The sequence below is a fragment of the Sylvia atricapilla genome, chromosome 21, assembly GCF_009819655.1.
Source record: "Sylvia atricapilla isolate bSylAtr1 chromosome 21, bSylAtr1.pri, whole genome shotgun sequence".
NCBI lineage: Eukaryota > Metazoa > Chordata > Aves > Passeriformes > Sylviidae > Sylvia > Sylvia atricapilla.
In genome coordinates, this window is record NC_089160.1 from 6,691,371 (window position 1) to 6,707,696 (window position 16,326).

The window sequence follows — 16,326 nt, forward strand, 5'->3', positions numbered from 1 at the left end:
TGATGCAGGAGCTCTTTGTAGATGAAAAACATTTCTGCAGTAGCAACCCACAGTGTGACCTGAAAGGGCTTTTAAAGTATTTTATTGCACTGCTGAAAGGATATTCCTGGTCAGCCACTGCTTAGACCTGCCACAGGTCAGCTCTGGAACCCATTTACAGAAGTCCAGGGCAGTGTAAGTGTAAATGTAAATGATCTCTACATCTTTTCATGCAAGGAGTGGAGATCATCTCAGTCCACACCTCGGGCACTGCTGCAGAGGTGGTGACTGTAGCAGAGCACAATAATACCCAAGAAAGGCAATTGAAAAGTGCAGTAACTACTTGGAGTAACAGTGGGACATTTAAAAACTCAGAGTGCAACTGCTGGCGCTGTAATTTGTCAGGAAGTTTAACCATGCCTTTATCCTGTGTGTCTGATAACCTCGGCTGCTGTAGATCTTTTGTGCCTCACCCCAAGCCCTGAGAGCAGCTTATCAAATGCAGAATTTCCCTGCTTTTTATGCTGCTGGCTGTTACAGCTCTGAGGTCAAGCATTTTCAAGCTGAATTTGGTCACCACTTTTCAAATGTCAGCACTTTGAAATTATTTTTTCCCTCTCTTCCTTCCCTACATAATAAGAGGAAAAACAGCAGATCTACTTGTAAGGTCATGTGAGAAGCTGGATCAGGTTGTATTTAGTTTTTGACCCACTCATCACTTTGGAACAATGGTTCTAAAGCTTAGATATGAGTTCTCAATCGTTGAAAAGCAAAGGAATTCTGACAGGTTTGCCTGGAAAAAAAAGGTGGATTTGGGGATGACATCCTGAGAAAGAATCTTAGAAAGTGTTTTGAAACTAAATCGTGTGATCTTGTAAGGAAGCTCATAGAGAAAGTTAGGAGAAGTAATCAATAAATCACAAGATTAGAAGTGGCTCTTTCTGATTTAAAATGCTGTGAATAAGTCTTTGGCTTCTTAAGAAAATAGAAGTCTGAACACAGTAGAGACAAGAAAATCTGTCTACAGCTCAATTAGGCACTGTACAGGAAAAGGTGAAGCTACCACCGAATGATTTCTTTTTTTGGTTGTGAAAAAACAGCATCAGTTTGACAATTATGAAGTGGGGAACTGAGCCTGAGATATCTTAGGTATCTGATTATTAGATTATTAGATTGTTATCTGATTATTAGAAGAGTGTCAGCTGAAGGATAGAGTCCCAAAGGGGTGCAGCTGCTTGTTTCAAGTCGATTTGAAGGTGGATACCAAAGTGTAGAAGCTGCAGTGCTGTGTCCAGGTTTGCCATATTCTGCCGTGGTCCCTGGCATTTACAGGGCTGGACACCCAGTTTTGCTGTGCCCTGGTCACTTCAGCAGATTCCCCCACATCTTGGATGTTCATGTGCTCAGGGTTGAGGCTCTGCAACCTCCTGTTTGATGCCTTAACCAAAAGAGCAGCCTTACTGAGGTATTTTCTGCATTTTTATACCATTTTTGTCTTAATGATATTCTTAACTGTCACACATTAAAACAGTGAGGCACTTCTGCAAATGAATTATTCCTTCCTGAAAGCAGCATAGAGCACTCCTCAAACAAGGCAATAAAGCTCTGTTGAGATGTAATTCTCTTCTATCAGACACTGCTTGCTCATTCTAGAATCATTAAAAATCAACCACCAAATCAATGAGTCCCATTAGAAATCTGTCTTTTTGCTTAATGCTATTGATTTAATCTGTTTTAGAAATCCCTATTAACCATTAGTTAATTAAACACATGACAGTTATATGGATTAGGTAAACCTGACTGCTATCTCAGGAAGCTCAGAATAGATTAAGTGATTATCATGTAAGATTCTTTTAATTAAAAGACACAGTTTAGATTTCTCGCACCCTCTAAAGCTTATATAATAAAGTCTTCAACCAACAGTAATTATATGCTAGTAATACATGTATTGATACACAAAAAACCCACCTAAATAACTGCCTGACAGGTTAGAAATCAGTTTGTGCAGCTGATGTGGTGTCTGACCTGCATAAAAGTGAAAGGCAATGATTTTCTGAAGAAATGTATTTCTGTGGGACAAATGCACAATTCCTAAGGCTTGCAGTCAGGTTCCAAGGGGTCAATAATGTGCAGGAATAAGTGATGGAGCCAATGCAGCCTTGGGCCCCTCTGCACCCTAAAACATCTGCCCAATTTCCCTGTAGGGATCCTGGTGCCCAGGGCTTCTTATCTTGACTCAACCTGCAACTCTTTAAATGCTGATTTGTGTCTTTGTCTCTCAGCAAGGGAAACGGGAACTGAAGGATCTTGCTTCTTCCTCTTGTCTCTGCCTTTCTGACACTTCAGTCATTTAATAGTTGCAAATGTCTCCTTGTATAGATATAAACAAGGATTAGGACTAGGCTGTCTATAAACTCCATTCCATCATCTATTCTGAGATGAGGGAAAAAAATAGTAAAAAATAGTTGCATTTCAGTGATGTTTTGGGATAAAAATTAAAGTACCAACTTTATGGAAATTTAAGTTGTACAGAATAGATTTTCCCTGGCCTGTAAGTCTGTAAACAAATTACATTTTGGAAATGTAGTAATGCTCCTTAAAAACTTGCTTATTCCTGAGATTTTATATATCTCTTTCAAAAAAGGGATCTGAATTTTGTCTCTGTAACATTCAAAGATTAAAAAGAAGCCCTTTCTGAACCACTCTCCCATTGTTTAATTTGTATTTGAAGAGATTGCAAAACAGAGGAAGAAAAATATCAGTTCTGGCTTATTTGTGTTTACCAGAGTTTTACTGAATTGTTGATGGTTCCCTGTGAAATCCAGCTGAATGAAATGCCCTGAAATAGTTCTGTTTGCTCTAAATAGGTTTAATTTCGTGTTTCTTGCTCACTAATAATTTGAAAAGAAGACACTTTTCTTGTGTGCTAGGCTTCCTTAGCTCTAAACACTTCTCTTCTTTTTGAGTCCTTCTCAAAGGAAACAGCCTGTGCTTCCATTGCAGAACACACTGTACTGAGAAGCACTGTTGGAAATTAATTAATTGAATAATTTCTAAATCCGTTGTTTAGGCTGTGAAAAGACTTGGGTGCTGTAATGCTCAGCACCTAAGCTGATATTTAAATGTGTTTTTGAATTCAGTTCCCTTTTAGCCAAATTAGGCTGAAAATCTTTCACTCTTCCCTCATGAGCTGTTTCTAGTGACTCTCTTTTCAAGGTTTTCTTCCTTCACATCACAGTTGTTTTAAGTGTAATTATACTATACTAGTTTTGTACTGAAATTAAAAATGTTCCATTATTGTTGTTCCATATGCTTTCCTGAAACATTTCACTCACTGTTCAAAGGACCAGCTGACATCTGTATTTCTGTGAGAATTGCAGATGCAGGGGTTTATGACTTGTGTAACTTGCACAAAATGCTGCTGAGAGAGTTTTAAACACAAACACTCCCTCCCCATCTCTGCTAGAGAAATACAGGCACACCTGTAAAGGCATATATATATGCATATGTAGATATATGTATTTCTGTGTGTGATCTTGATGCCTTAAGTTTTAACTTTTCTGTATTTCAGGTGCTGTGGTGCCCAGGGGCAGCTCTGAGCTCACAGTCAGTGTCACTCAGCTCTGCACACAGCAGGGACACAAAACAAATCCTTGTCCTGCTGCACACCAAGGACAACTTTCAGCCCCAAAGCACAAACAAGGGTGGGCTGGAGGGAGGGACAAGAAGGATGGGACCTCACAACCTGGAGCTGGAATGGGACAATTAAATCCCAAGATGCAAATGAACCAAAATTCATAAAAATTTAAGATCTCATGACTGGTCAGCCATTTTGTGACCATTCTTAGTCCATCCTGGCCAGGCTCTTGTCCTTGGGCAGGACAAGAGTGTATCCTTAAAGACCTTTTAATAAATCTCTCCTTTATTCTCAGGCTCTGTCCAGTCTCTGTTCCAGCTCAGCCTTCCCAAGGCATCCCCTATTGCTGCTTTGCAGGTTTGTGCAATGGAAAACGCTGAGATCTCCGCAATCATTGCTGGAGTTGTGCAAACACTGCCAGCATCTTTTCTAATTGGTGCTCTTATTTCAGTGAACAACCACTGCTGTGCTATAGCCAAAACTTTCTACTGGCATTTCCTAGATTTATGCTGAATTTTTAGATATCCATGTTCACATGCCTACATCTAAGGCAGTCATCATAGCTCCTGTCAGAGGGGTAAAGTAGGATTCCACATTTCCAGGGATGTTTTATCTCATCTAGAGATGGATTACTAAAGTAGTTCAGCAAAAGCACGTTTTAGAAATGCCTTTTCTTTCCATTATCTCAAAAGGGAGACTATAATTAGATCAGACATAGATGGTTACATCACAGAAGTCTAAAGTTAGGTGATATGTATCCCACGCTGAAATTTGGTGTCTGCAGGATTTTAGGTCTAATTTTAAAAGGTTCTTTTTATAAAGAACACTTTGAAGTGGACTAGACCAGAAATACCCATATCACTTTTACTTTTGCCGGAAATTCCAGACAGATTTGGTTCCTCAGCCTGACTCTTGCCCATACAAGGAACTTATCAGCAGCCATGAAAAAATGAAAACTCCTTTTTTTGTGTGACTATTAATTTAAGCAGTTAACTAGAAAACAAGGTTTTAGAAATAAAACCAAGAGATATAGTCTGCATTAAGGAAAGATATCTACAATTTGACATAATTTTGCTCCTGTATGATGTGAAAATCTACTTCTAATTATAACCTTGCAAGATGGTTAATCCTTTGGGGCTATTTGAGGTGCAGAGGACTTCTTTATACGAATTAAAAAATCAAAGAAAAAAAAAAAAACAAAACCCTTCTGATTGGCAGGAATACCACATCATTAATATATTTATTAGAGACTTTCACAATCCAGTCTCTTGCATGGCTCTGATCCAAACTATGTATTTTTCCCTCCTCCACAAGTAACTAAGGTAATGTCCTGACTCTACTGAAATCTCTGAGTCTCAGTAAGGTTTTTATCTGCCTGAAGTGGAACAGAAGCACTAGAGGCTGGTGTCCTAATTTGAGTTATGCTTACCAGGAGGCTCAGGAGGAGACTGGTATTGTGGAATTTCTAGATCAGTCAGTGCCAGTTTGTGAGATTCCTCAAGAAACCCTGTCCCTCCCAAGAAACATTTTGAGATACAGGAGTCATTCCAGGAAGTTTTGTTTCTCATGTTTTTTTAACTGGCATCTGGGAAAGGTAAAAAATAAAACAGCTGAGAGTCTGACCTGTCTCCTTCAGTATGAAATCGAAGTTCAGATTAAAGTTATATGCAATGTTTGCTCAAAGATCTCCAGATGAGTGTCCTTTTGCTGCTGGAAGTGAAATTAATGCCTAAGAAAACCACACGGTGACCTTTAGGTGCCTCACCCATTATTGAGCCTGTCAAGAGGGGCTTAGCAGAGAGTAAACTTGATTATGGAGAAAATTTCTTCCTCAATATACAAACAATAACGTGTTAACTGCTGTTGGATAAGGCTTTGCTTCAGATGGGAGAGGTTGGTGTCCTTATGACAGATCTGATGCCGAATTATCTTTGTGGGTTTTTTTTTTTCTCTTATATATTCTCTGTATTTAAATACAGATTTGTAGGTAAATGTGGAAGTTAGTGCATTGAACAGAAGTGGGGTGCAAGCACTCAGATGCTGGAATTGCTGAGAGGCACTGGACACTCTTCACTCTTCATTGTAAGAGTGACCCAGAGAAATTTTATATATTATTTCAGTAGAATCTAAGGTCACGGGTTATGTATTTTACATTCAAAGAGTCTTTTAATAATGTATTAATTAGGTGCCCGTTTCTCTTTCTTCCAGATGGGATTGTAAGTGCAGGGCAAATAAATCCTACCTTTTAGGAGAGGTTTAGATGTGGTATTAGGATAAAATTCCTCGTTGAGACGATGGCCAAGCGTTGGAAGAGGCTGCCCAGGGAAGTGGAGATGTCACCATGTTAGGAAGTGTTCTAAAATCTGTAAATGTCATGCTTAGGAACATGTTTTAGTGCTGCACTTGGCAGTGTTGGGTTGATGGTTGGATTTGATGATCTTAGAAGCCTTTTCCTACCTTGATGATTCAATAATTCTGTATTCTCTCATTCTGAGTTACTTAAAACTGAATTCCTCTTACCCCTACCCAGCAGCAGGAAAATTTTTAGAGAGAGATGAAAAATGCACCCATCTGAGCTTTGGTGTTTGTTGGGTTTTGTTTTCTTGGTGTTGGTTTTTTGGGGTTTTTTTTTTGGTTTTTTTTGGGTTTTTGTTTTGGGGTGGTTTGGGATTTTTGGGTTTTTGTTTTGGTTTGGTTTGTTTGTTTGTGTGTTTTTTTGGTGTGTTTTTTTATTTTTGTTTGTTTGTTTGGTTGGTTGGTTGGGTTGGTTTGGTTTTTGGTTTATTACTATTATTATTATTATTATTATTTTATTCTGGTGGAAGATCTGAGCACCCCTGAGTATATAAAACACTCCAGCATATTACTTTTGTGGATTTTAAGCACATCATCCCTGACCTCCTATGAGTGCTTCAACTTCAAAACTTGTATCAATTTCCCTGTGATGGGGAGGGCAGTATCTTAAAGACTAAGAAATGAAGCTACAGTGAGAATGGAAACCATTTAAATCTGGCCCATTTTTATCACAGTGATGTGATGTGTCATTGACATTGTTCCAAGCCACAAAGCTGATTTTGGATTTTTAGGATTTTTATGAGAGGTCTGTATTTTCAATATTTCAATTAAGGTTCTATTTTTAATTTAATAATAATTTAATTTTCAATTAAGGTTCTATTTTTTGTTTGAACTCATATGTCCAGTAAAGTTCTTACAGATCTTGTTCATATGAAATACAGCATGGCAAAAGTTCAATTTAAAATAGTGCATTTAATAGATTATCCATAGGTGTGTCTCAGAACTGCACTGGAGCAAGTTACTCAATTTTCCAGTTTATTTATTCATAAAGTCTAAAGTTCTTAGCAAGAAATGAAGCAAAAATGTAGAAATACAGCACATTCTTCATTCTGACATATCTGTGCCTATGCTTGTCAAAGCATTTATCTTTTATCGATGTTTGAAAGAGTCCAGTGTTCATTAAACACAAGATTTGGAGAAGTAGCTGTGGTTAATTAGGAAAATGTGACTTGTTTGTGGATGCTAAAAAGCATTTGATTGTCCTGCATGTTAAGGATGCTGAGAAATTAATTGTTAACGGCAAATGTCTTGTTTTTTCTTGTGATTCAGAAGCTAAAACTGTAGTTCAAGATTCTTAAATGGATTTGGACATGCAGTTTCTACTGATCTCAGTAGGATCTTGTTTCCAACTAATTAATTTCTTGGGATTTGCCTTTTCTCTCTATGATATTGCTCACACTCAGGGGCAATGCCCAGAGTCTTGGCTCCTTCAGAGCAGCTTTCTCATTAGGATCAATTACTTATCAGTGACATATTATAAAGTTAATCCAGGCAGTTCTTGGTGCTTTTTCTTTTCACGTCCTTTGTTTATCCCTGATCTGACTTCACTTGCTGAGGGAGACACCCTGCTCTGTGGGTGATGGGATGTGATGAGCACCAGAGGCAGTGACTGAATGAACATTCCCTTGGCCTGATCAATCCACAGCCCACGGATGATAAAACTCGTGCTCTGAGCTGAACACCAGGATTACACTCTGAAAATTCCCTTATTATTTAAGGACTTGAATCCTGATGGGTCTGGTCCTTGGCCTGGAATCTCTGGCCAACATCCAAATTTCACAGTGCTCTGATACAAACAAGTCCTTTGCTGGACACCAGAGATGCTTCCCAGGGAATTCCTTAGGATATAATTGAATGTTTGGATGCTTCAGTCATGATTTGTGTGTCTTAAAAACCAACATTAGGCTGAAATGTTGACTTCTTTCATTGCAGTCAATATGAGTTCTGCTATGGAGAAAGATGAGAAGCGAATTGGGGTCCTTGGAGAACTTCCAAGGAGAAGTGTGACCAAAACTTGTAATATATAGTGTCAAACTGAGATTGGTGCTCTGAAATCACAGAAAAAATTATCATGAGGCTAAGGAAAACAGGAAAGCCATGAAGTATACTCACTGCAAACCACACAGTTTGTGTCATTGTGAGAGAAAACACAGGGAATCAGAGTTCCACTGTGGAAGAAGAATGGTGATTGACACAGAAAAATATCCTCCAGTGATTTAGTCATATGATATTTATAAGGGAAGTTAGCCTTGTGGTACTCTGCTTATTTAAAATTTGAGTTAAAGTAGGGAAAAAAAAAACCAACTCAGGCTTCAAGATTGTTATCAAAATACAATGCTGGAATGTTTTAATTTCTTTTTTGTCCTTGGCAGAGATGGAGACATCTGAACTGAAGTTATTGCTGTTTAGATTATATTTATTTGTTAGCTCTAACACTAGTACTTAGGAAAAAAAAAAAGCCTCTAGAGTATAATAAATTATTTTTTGCTGTGTTTCCAACAATTTGCTGAAAAGCCCAGGTTGATGTCTTTGTCTGCTGGAAAGGTCCAATGCTCCATTGGCCTCCTATTGTTTTCTCCCTTTGAATCTCCTTGGAATTTTTTTCCTTTCAGTGTGCTAGCCTTGGTTCTCAAGAGAACAGAGGGAAAATAGGATCTTAGTTCATCTCAGTCACCCAAAGAGCTGCTCTTTGCAGAAATTAGCCTTATTCTCTTCATTTATGTCTGTTTGTGAAACTGAATCTATATACTGTTATATTTACACTATTTACTGTTTAATCACAACAGTTCCATGACATAAGGAATGCTTTGATACCTTTTTATAACTATGGAAACAAAATAACATAAGACAATGGATGTTTTGCATGGCCAGGAATAAAAGTTCATTGCAAATAAGAGTTAGTGACTCTTCTTCTGCCCCCCAATGCATTTATTTCAGTGTTGTTAACTATTTAAGCATTCAGGTGATTTTAGGAAGTATAAATAGTGTCAGGCGCCCTGCTGATGGTGGTGTTGCCTTGCAAGAGAAGAGAAATATCTTCTGCAAGAAAAAGAAAATAAGTTAAAGGATTTCCATTGGAATAATTGTCAACAATTCATGGACCTGAACTTTCCAAATAAAAGCAGCCTCAACAGCATTACGACTAACAGACAGAGTTTCTGAATTTCATTAGCCCTGTGTCCCCTGGGTGGTTCTGGTTTGTTTTTACAACGAAGGGCTGGGAGAAATCCAGTTTGTTCCCTTAAGACCACGCCACGTGTTATCCACAAGCCCAGCAGAGAACATGGGGATGCACACAGGGGCCTTTCTGAGCTTGATGATGCATGGACAGCATTCCTGCTTTTCTCTCTCAAGGATGTGTGCCTCTAGAAGAGCAAGAAGTAAAAAAAAAAAATTATATATATATATATATTTTGTAATAAAAACAGTCTGTGCAAAGCTCATCCTAAAGGTCAGAGAATGGAACATTTACCAGGAGGCACCTTTTATTGCAGTACTTTGAGAACAGCTGTTGGCACTGTAGTTTAACATGCCACTGCTCAGTTTCTAAATGCTTATGCCCATGTTTTTACACACTAATTCCAGGATGGTGTCAAATTAACTCTAAAATCCTAAGGCAGTTCTGTCTCTTCCTCTTACTACTAGCTGTTCCTTACATCTCTTTCTGAATCAGCTGAAGCAGAACTGTGTTATATCTTTTATACCTTATTTTCTTTGAATTGCAAACATTTTATCTAAGAGCCATTTTGGAAGCCTGCATTCAAGAGTTTTCTTTGCAAGTTTGGAAGGATATTGGCTATTCAATATAATTCTGCTTCTCCTGCTGATATTTCATTCTTCCTAAGGACTTCTATTCAGCACTGAATATTAAAGATCCAGCTTAGAAAAGAGTGATGATACATTGCTTGAAAGTGAGATATCAAACTTTCTTATTTAACTTTGGTTTCTGAGTTTCTAATGTGGGCTGTGAAACTTCCCTCATTTGGAAAAGGCAGAGTAAATAGAACAGGAAACAAGCAGAACATGGAAATAGTCCTTTAGTTTCCTGCCTTCATTACCAGCGAGGTCTGTTCTCAGACAGTGACAGTCACTGGGCCCAAAGACTTCCACTAAAAAGTTTGGACTTGAAGCTTTTGGCAGCAGGAAATAAAGGAACAGAAATAAACAGGTGGAATTTGGAACAGCTAAAAAGGGGGAAAGGGTGGAGAAGATGTGGCTGCCAAGGCAGGTGTCTCCAGTGTGAAAGAAACTGTGTAAATGTTAGAAATCCCCATCAAAACAACAACCCAATCCACAGTCTGTCATCGATACCTGTTCAGTTCTACACTACCCCCTGAAACACACTGTATCACTTTTCTTTACTCAGAACACCTGCAGCATCTGGATTCTAGGACAAAATGGTAAATTGCTTTGACTTGCAGACAGCTTGCAGAGCTTATTTATCTTCACTCTAAATACAAGCTCTGCCACAAATTCTGCATTGCCTGTGTTCCTGATCCTCTCTTTGTCTGATGCTCTTCCAGAGCCCTGTGTAGGTGCTTCTCCAGGTAAAAGTCAGGCTGGAGAAATAGTGGGAAGTATGACCTGCAAAATATTCCCCTCCTTTTTTTTTTTTTTTTTTTTTTTTTTTTTTTTTTTTTTTTTTTTTTTTTTTTTTTTTTTTTTAATATTTAGATCTTTGGAGTTAAGGATTAGGAAAAAAGATTTCAATTTATTTTGTGGTAGTTTGTCATGGTCTTCATCTTCTTGTTCATATTCCAAAGTCTGGACAAATGCTTCAGTAAATTTGGCTTGGGTTCTATGTGTGTATGTTGTTTTGCCATTGTTGTTTTTATTGTTTTGTGTGTGGTTTGGTTTGTTTATTGTGGGGTTTTTTGTCGTTAAACGTGTAAAGAAAGATTCCTAGCAATTTATATCTCATGCCTAAATATTTTTTTGGCAAAGTTTGTAAGAAAAAATATTAATGAAGGCATACCTGAGGTTGTGAATGGTGATTATCCTCTAGTGAACAGCTCTGGGAAGTCTGAGGAGCTTGAGCCACTTGTTGGGGGTTCCTGGGGTTACCTAAGAAAGGACAAGAAAAGATTGAGGAAACCTTTCTGCCTTTCTTGATCTGCCAGAGCACACTGCTTGCATTCCTTGACATAATTAAACCCCAGCTCATCTCCACTCTGCAGGCATTTGCTGGAGCAGAGACCCACTGCACAGGCACAAGAGGGCAGTTTCACTGTTTCTCCTGAATTGATACAGAAATATCTGCCAAATTTTAGAAACCTCGGTGCTCTGTGTTGCTTTGCAAATTTCAATGTCCACATCAAGAGGCAAACCATCACTTAAATTCCCCTACACAGATGGAATTTCCTCTGAACATGTTCCAGCCACTGCCTTTACTGAGACAGAGGGGGAAAATATGTATTTCCATGAAAAGTAGAATTCCATTGTATATGTAATGGGGCTGCTGTGCAGGGAACTTTAATCTGGTGCTCTCTAGCATCTGACAGCTTGCCTTTGCAACAGGTTAATAATATTCAGAATTGCATATAAATCTTTCTATAGAAGACTAAAATCCACATGGCATGATTGCCCGTCAAAAATATATTCCCTTTTCCAGGTAGCAAGAAGATCTTATTAGCAAGCATGGATTTTTTTAATAGTTTACTGTGTACTGACACACACATGCATTTTCGTTACCTGCCTTTTTTAAAGACAAGATTTTAAATTACTGTTTTCTAGAGTAGAAAATGAAAACAAGTTTTTTGGCAGTTGTGGATTTTAGCCATCAGGTGGCTGGCTGTAAATCACAGTGAGCTGAGCTCTGCAGCTTTCTCCATTAATGGATCCATGAATTGTTGTTTGATACAATTTCAGTCATCACATTTCAGTTGGAATAATGTGAAAATTAGAAGAATGGAGCACATTAAACTGGTCAAAAACTTTCTCATCGAACCTTTTGTGCACACAGACAAATTAGTCTTTGCTACCTTAATGCTTGAGAAATACACTTTGACAACAGCAACAAAAAAAAATAATGCAGTAAGTGTTCTGGTTCAACATTGCAGAACAAAGTAGTTTTTTCTGTTTTAATTGGAAAACCAAATTGTTTTTTTTTTTTAATTTACAAATATCAAATATGTCAATTTAAAGAAAACTCAAAATATTTTTATTTCTCTGGAAACACTCGAAACATTTTTCCCTATGGGGGATTTTAAATCAGTTGTTAAAACTCATCTGAAACACGGGAGTTCATTTCCTTCCAGCTACTGCTGCTCATTCACAGAGTTGCACTGGCTTTTGGCAAATCTCGTTTGAGGTGGGCCACTCATACCTCTGGTTTCCTTTCCTTCTTGCTTAGCTTTTCTAGCAGCAGCACTTAAATCTGCTTTCCTCAGTGTTATGCTGGTTGGCCTTTAGCATCGTGAACCTTGTGGAGCTGGGACCAAGCTCAGGCCAGGCAGAGCAGAGCTGGTTCTGTCCCAGGGCTTTTCTCCCTGAACTACAGATGGGTGTTTTAGAGACGTTTTCACAACTAATAATACTTTTAATGGGGCTGGTTCTGCCCCAGCCTGGCAGCATCACCACTAGGAGAGACAAATGTTCCCATTCCCCACCCTTGCAGACAAAGCTGAAGCTCTGTTTTGTAGCCAAAGGTGCTGCACGAAGTGGCCTGAGGTGTGAACCCTCCTCAGTGAAATGTTCCTGTGTCTGTGCAGGGCTTCTTTTTTTGCAGAGTACTTTAGAGATTTGGGTCTAATTAAGAAAACATCTTGTTTTGATCCCACAAGGTGTCAGAACAAAGAACTTTGTTGTGCAGCTTCTTGCTTCCTTTTTTTTCTTGCCAAGGTCGGGATAAATACACAGGAAATGCAGATTTCGTGTTCAGACTTGGATGTTTATTATTTCTCACCTATTTACAGACTCACCAGCCATGAGCTCTAAGCAGCAAGTCAGAGAAATGAGGCAAAATGGAGAGGTTCTCTATCTGTACCAAGCCTTTTCAAAGACAGTCTGTCCAATTATGAAATGCCACCTATATTATTTTTATTTAAAACCCAATAACTAACTACTTGAAGTCTGCAATGCAGACTCTGTCAGCCAGTTGCAGAAAACCACCCAAACCCATGAAGAAGAAGGAAGAAGAAGGTGAAGAAGAAGGACTCAGACAACCTCTAAAATCCTCCATCTTGATTCATGTCTATTACCATATCCTAAAACCCCAAAATCCAAGTTTCCAGAATTCCAACACTCTGTGGCTCAGCATCTTGTCTCTGGCAAAAGCTTTGAGGAGATGCCTCAGGAAGAGTGTCAGAACAGAGCTGGCACATGTCATCTCCTAATGCTTCTCATTTCCAGCAATTTGGTGTTCACAGAATTCCTGAGCCTGGTGTGGTTTCTCTTCATTCATTATCCATAAGTCAACCACCCACAATGAAGGGCAGCAGCTTCTGTTTGTTGTGTGCTTCAATATTTGCTGGCTTTTCTCATCCCCTACAGCACTGGGGCAAGGAGTGAATGATTCTTGTCCCCTCCTGTCACATCCCCTCCAGACCAAGGGCCTTGTCACTTTGTAGGTGCAGTTACACCAGAGGCTGTGGGAGATAAACACAGTGCCTTCACAGTCATGGAATAAAATCAATTTACATTCCTCCTAAAAAGTGACAACGTGCATTGGGATGACAGTCACTTGTCTTTAAGAATGAAACGTGCAAGTTCCAGACATAAAATCATTCAAATATGCATTAAAATTACAAATGTGGCAGCTTAAATGGTACTTTCAGCATTCTGCTCAGTGTGGGCCTTTAATCCAAGCACAGTCATGTTAAGCTGTGTCAGTGAGGAATAGGTTATATTCATGGAGGGGAAATATAAAGTAATCTGTGTTTTTGAAATTGTCCCTAGGATCTTTTCTGTGTGCCTTCCTTGGTTTACAGAGCAGGAAAATTGTGACTTCTCAGTTGTTGCTATATTGAAATAACTTTTTCATCTCTCAGGTCTGCTCATCATCTTTGATGGCTTCTCTCAAAGCTCATCTCTCAGGCTCTTTTTATTTTGAGACCATCTCAATTTTCATTAAAACAAAAGCAAAACTCCGCAGCCTTCTTGATGGCTGAGGGAAGCTGTAAATGCTCACACAGCTCTTCAAAATGTTTAAAATAAAACACTAATGAAAAGTCCAGTTCAAATAAATATCTTGACTTCTTGAGTTCTGTCCTAACAAATTTTGGAAGAGAGGCAATTTTTAAGAAGTCTTAGGTAAACATGATACTGCTGTGAATACTGGCATACAAGGATCTTGCAATTTCCCAGCTGTAAACTTGAGTAGACTCTAAATGAAACACTTTACAATTAAATCATCCTTCAAGCATCCTTCTTCAGGCTGTAGCTTCTTCCATCTCCACTGTGAAGCAAAACCCTGCATTCCTCTTGAAAGAGAAATAAAGATGGGGGAGGAGGAGAAAATTAAGATTCAGTTGTGCAAAGGAATTTAGATAAGTAAATGTGTGGCCTCTTTCATAATCTTAGTACAAATGCTATTTAATAAGATACCAACAACATTCAATTAACATTGATTTATGTAAGATGCTCTGGATCTGTTTATGTGAGGTCACACTAATTTAAAATATTAGAGGTGTAATTACAGATGGGTGTTACTAAACTAAGTGGAACAATACATTTAACTCACAAACATTTAGAAAAACATCCAGAAAATGTTCCCATCTTCTGTAGGATCAGACTAATTTTACTTTACATCAGCTCTCTCATTAGAACAATCAATTTAGGTAAGAAAGAGACACCTTCACATCCACTGCTGGCCTTGATTTGCCCCACACACCCTGGATTGGGAAAGAGCAAAGAGTTACAAGTAAACACTGCCCTGCTCTTCTGGGGATTCACACTTGAACTATTTAGTTGTTGTTCCATGGATTTTTTAGTGAGGGTGATTGATCCAGCAGCAGAAACTGAATAAGAAAAGCAGTACCCAGCAGGTTTGAGATTTGTGACATTCAATGTGTAGATGATTTGATGAGAAAACTGGATAGGAATTCCAGTCTCAAGGAATAATACAATTTGGTGAAGTATAGAAATAGGTACTGGGTTCTGAGACTCCTTTACTCTGTTTGCTCCATGCTGATGTAACCTTACTAAATTAAAGGCAGTGGCATTCACATTTTATACGCAAATAAGATGGAAAACAGTATCTCTTACAGCACTAAGAAAAAGAAATCTATTCTAAGACTTTTCCATGGGGCCAGTTGTGGCAATAATTCAAATTCCAGAAACACTTGAAGCTCTGCAGAGCTTTAGTGGAGACAAATCAAAGATATTTTTAATTCATGTCCACAATGAATCCATAAAGGAACTTAATTCCAATCTTTGTGATTCTTATACCACTGCATTGTGTCTGAGACAAATTGATATTGAGAGACCTTTGATTTGTCTGAGACCTTTGATATTGACCAATTTAACACATTACTTGCTCCGCAATTAATCATTATGGCAATTTTTCCTCTAATTATTATATATATATATATATAAAAGGGAGAAATAGCAAAAAATGAGACAGCTGCAGCATGCATAGTCAGCTGTCTGCTGGCCCAAGATGACTGCTGGAAGGGGAGGGGGGATTCCATTCCTCATTACACATTTGATTCTGGAATGAGCAGGATCAAGTTGTCTGGGTTATGATCTGGCCAGTGCATTAATTCAGTTTTTCCTATGGTCAGCCTGATCTCCATATTGCCAACAGCAGCTTATTCTTGTAATGCTTTTAGAAATTGAGGCTTTCTATACACTCAAATTCTGCAATAAGCACATCTGCTTGTCACAGGATGCAGCAACTTCTGAATCCATGGACTTCCATGGACTTCCAGAGTTCACAGAGTTCACAAACCAAACCCTGTGTTCATATATGCCCCTCCCAATTCATGCACTACAGAAGGAAATTTAATAGTGGCCTCTTCTCTCTGCTGCATGATAAACCTTCTTCTTTCTCTCCACTAAACTTCTTGTACATTACTTGATCATCAGCTGAATCAATTATTTATAAGGAGTCTATAACCTTTTTCTCTTGGCCTCTACATCTCCAGGGTATTTGATCTATTCACAGAAAGTCACCTCACTCCCTGAATTCCTCTTTTTGGAAATCAAAGGTCAAGAAGAACCTGTGCACTTCCCTATCTTGAAGCATATCTCATCCCTTCTCATTTTTTTGTGTATTTTTTCCTAATTTTACTCTTTTTGGTCATGTATTCACTGGATTTTGAATTTTTACAAGAGATCCACATGTGCTTGGATATGTGTGGCTCCTGTCCACAGGTAAAATTATTGATAAACAAGCTATCAATTGCATTGCAGGA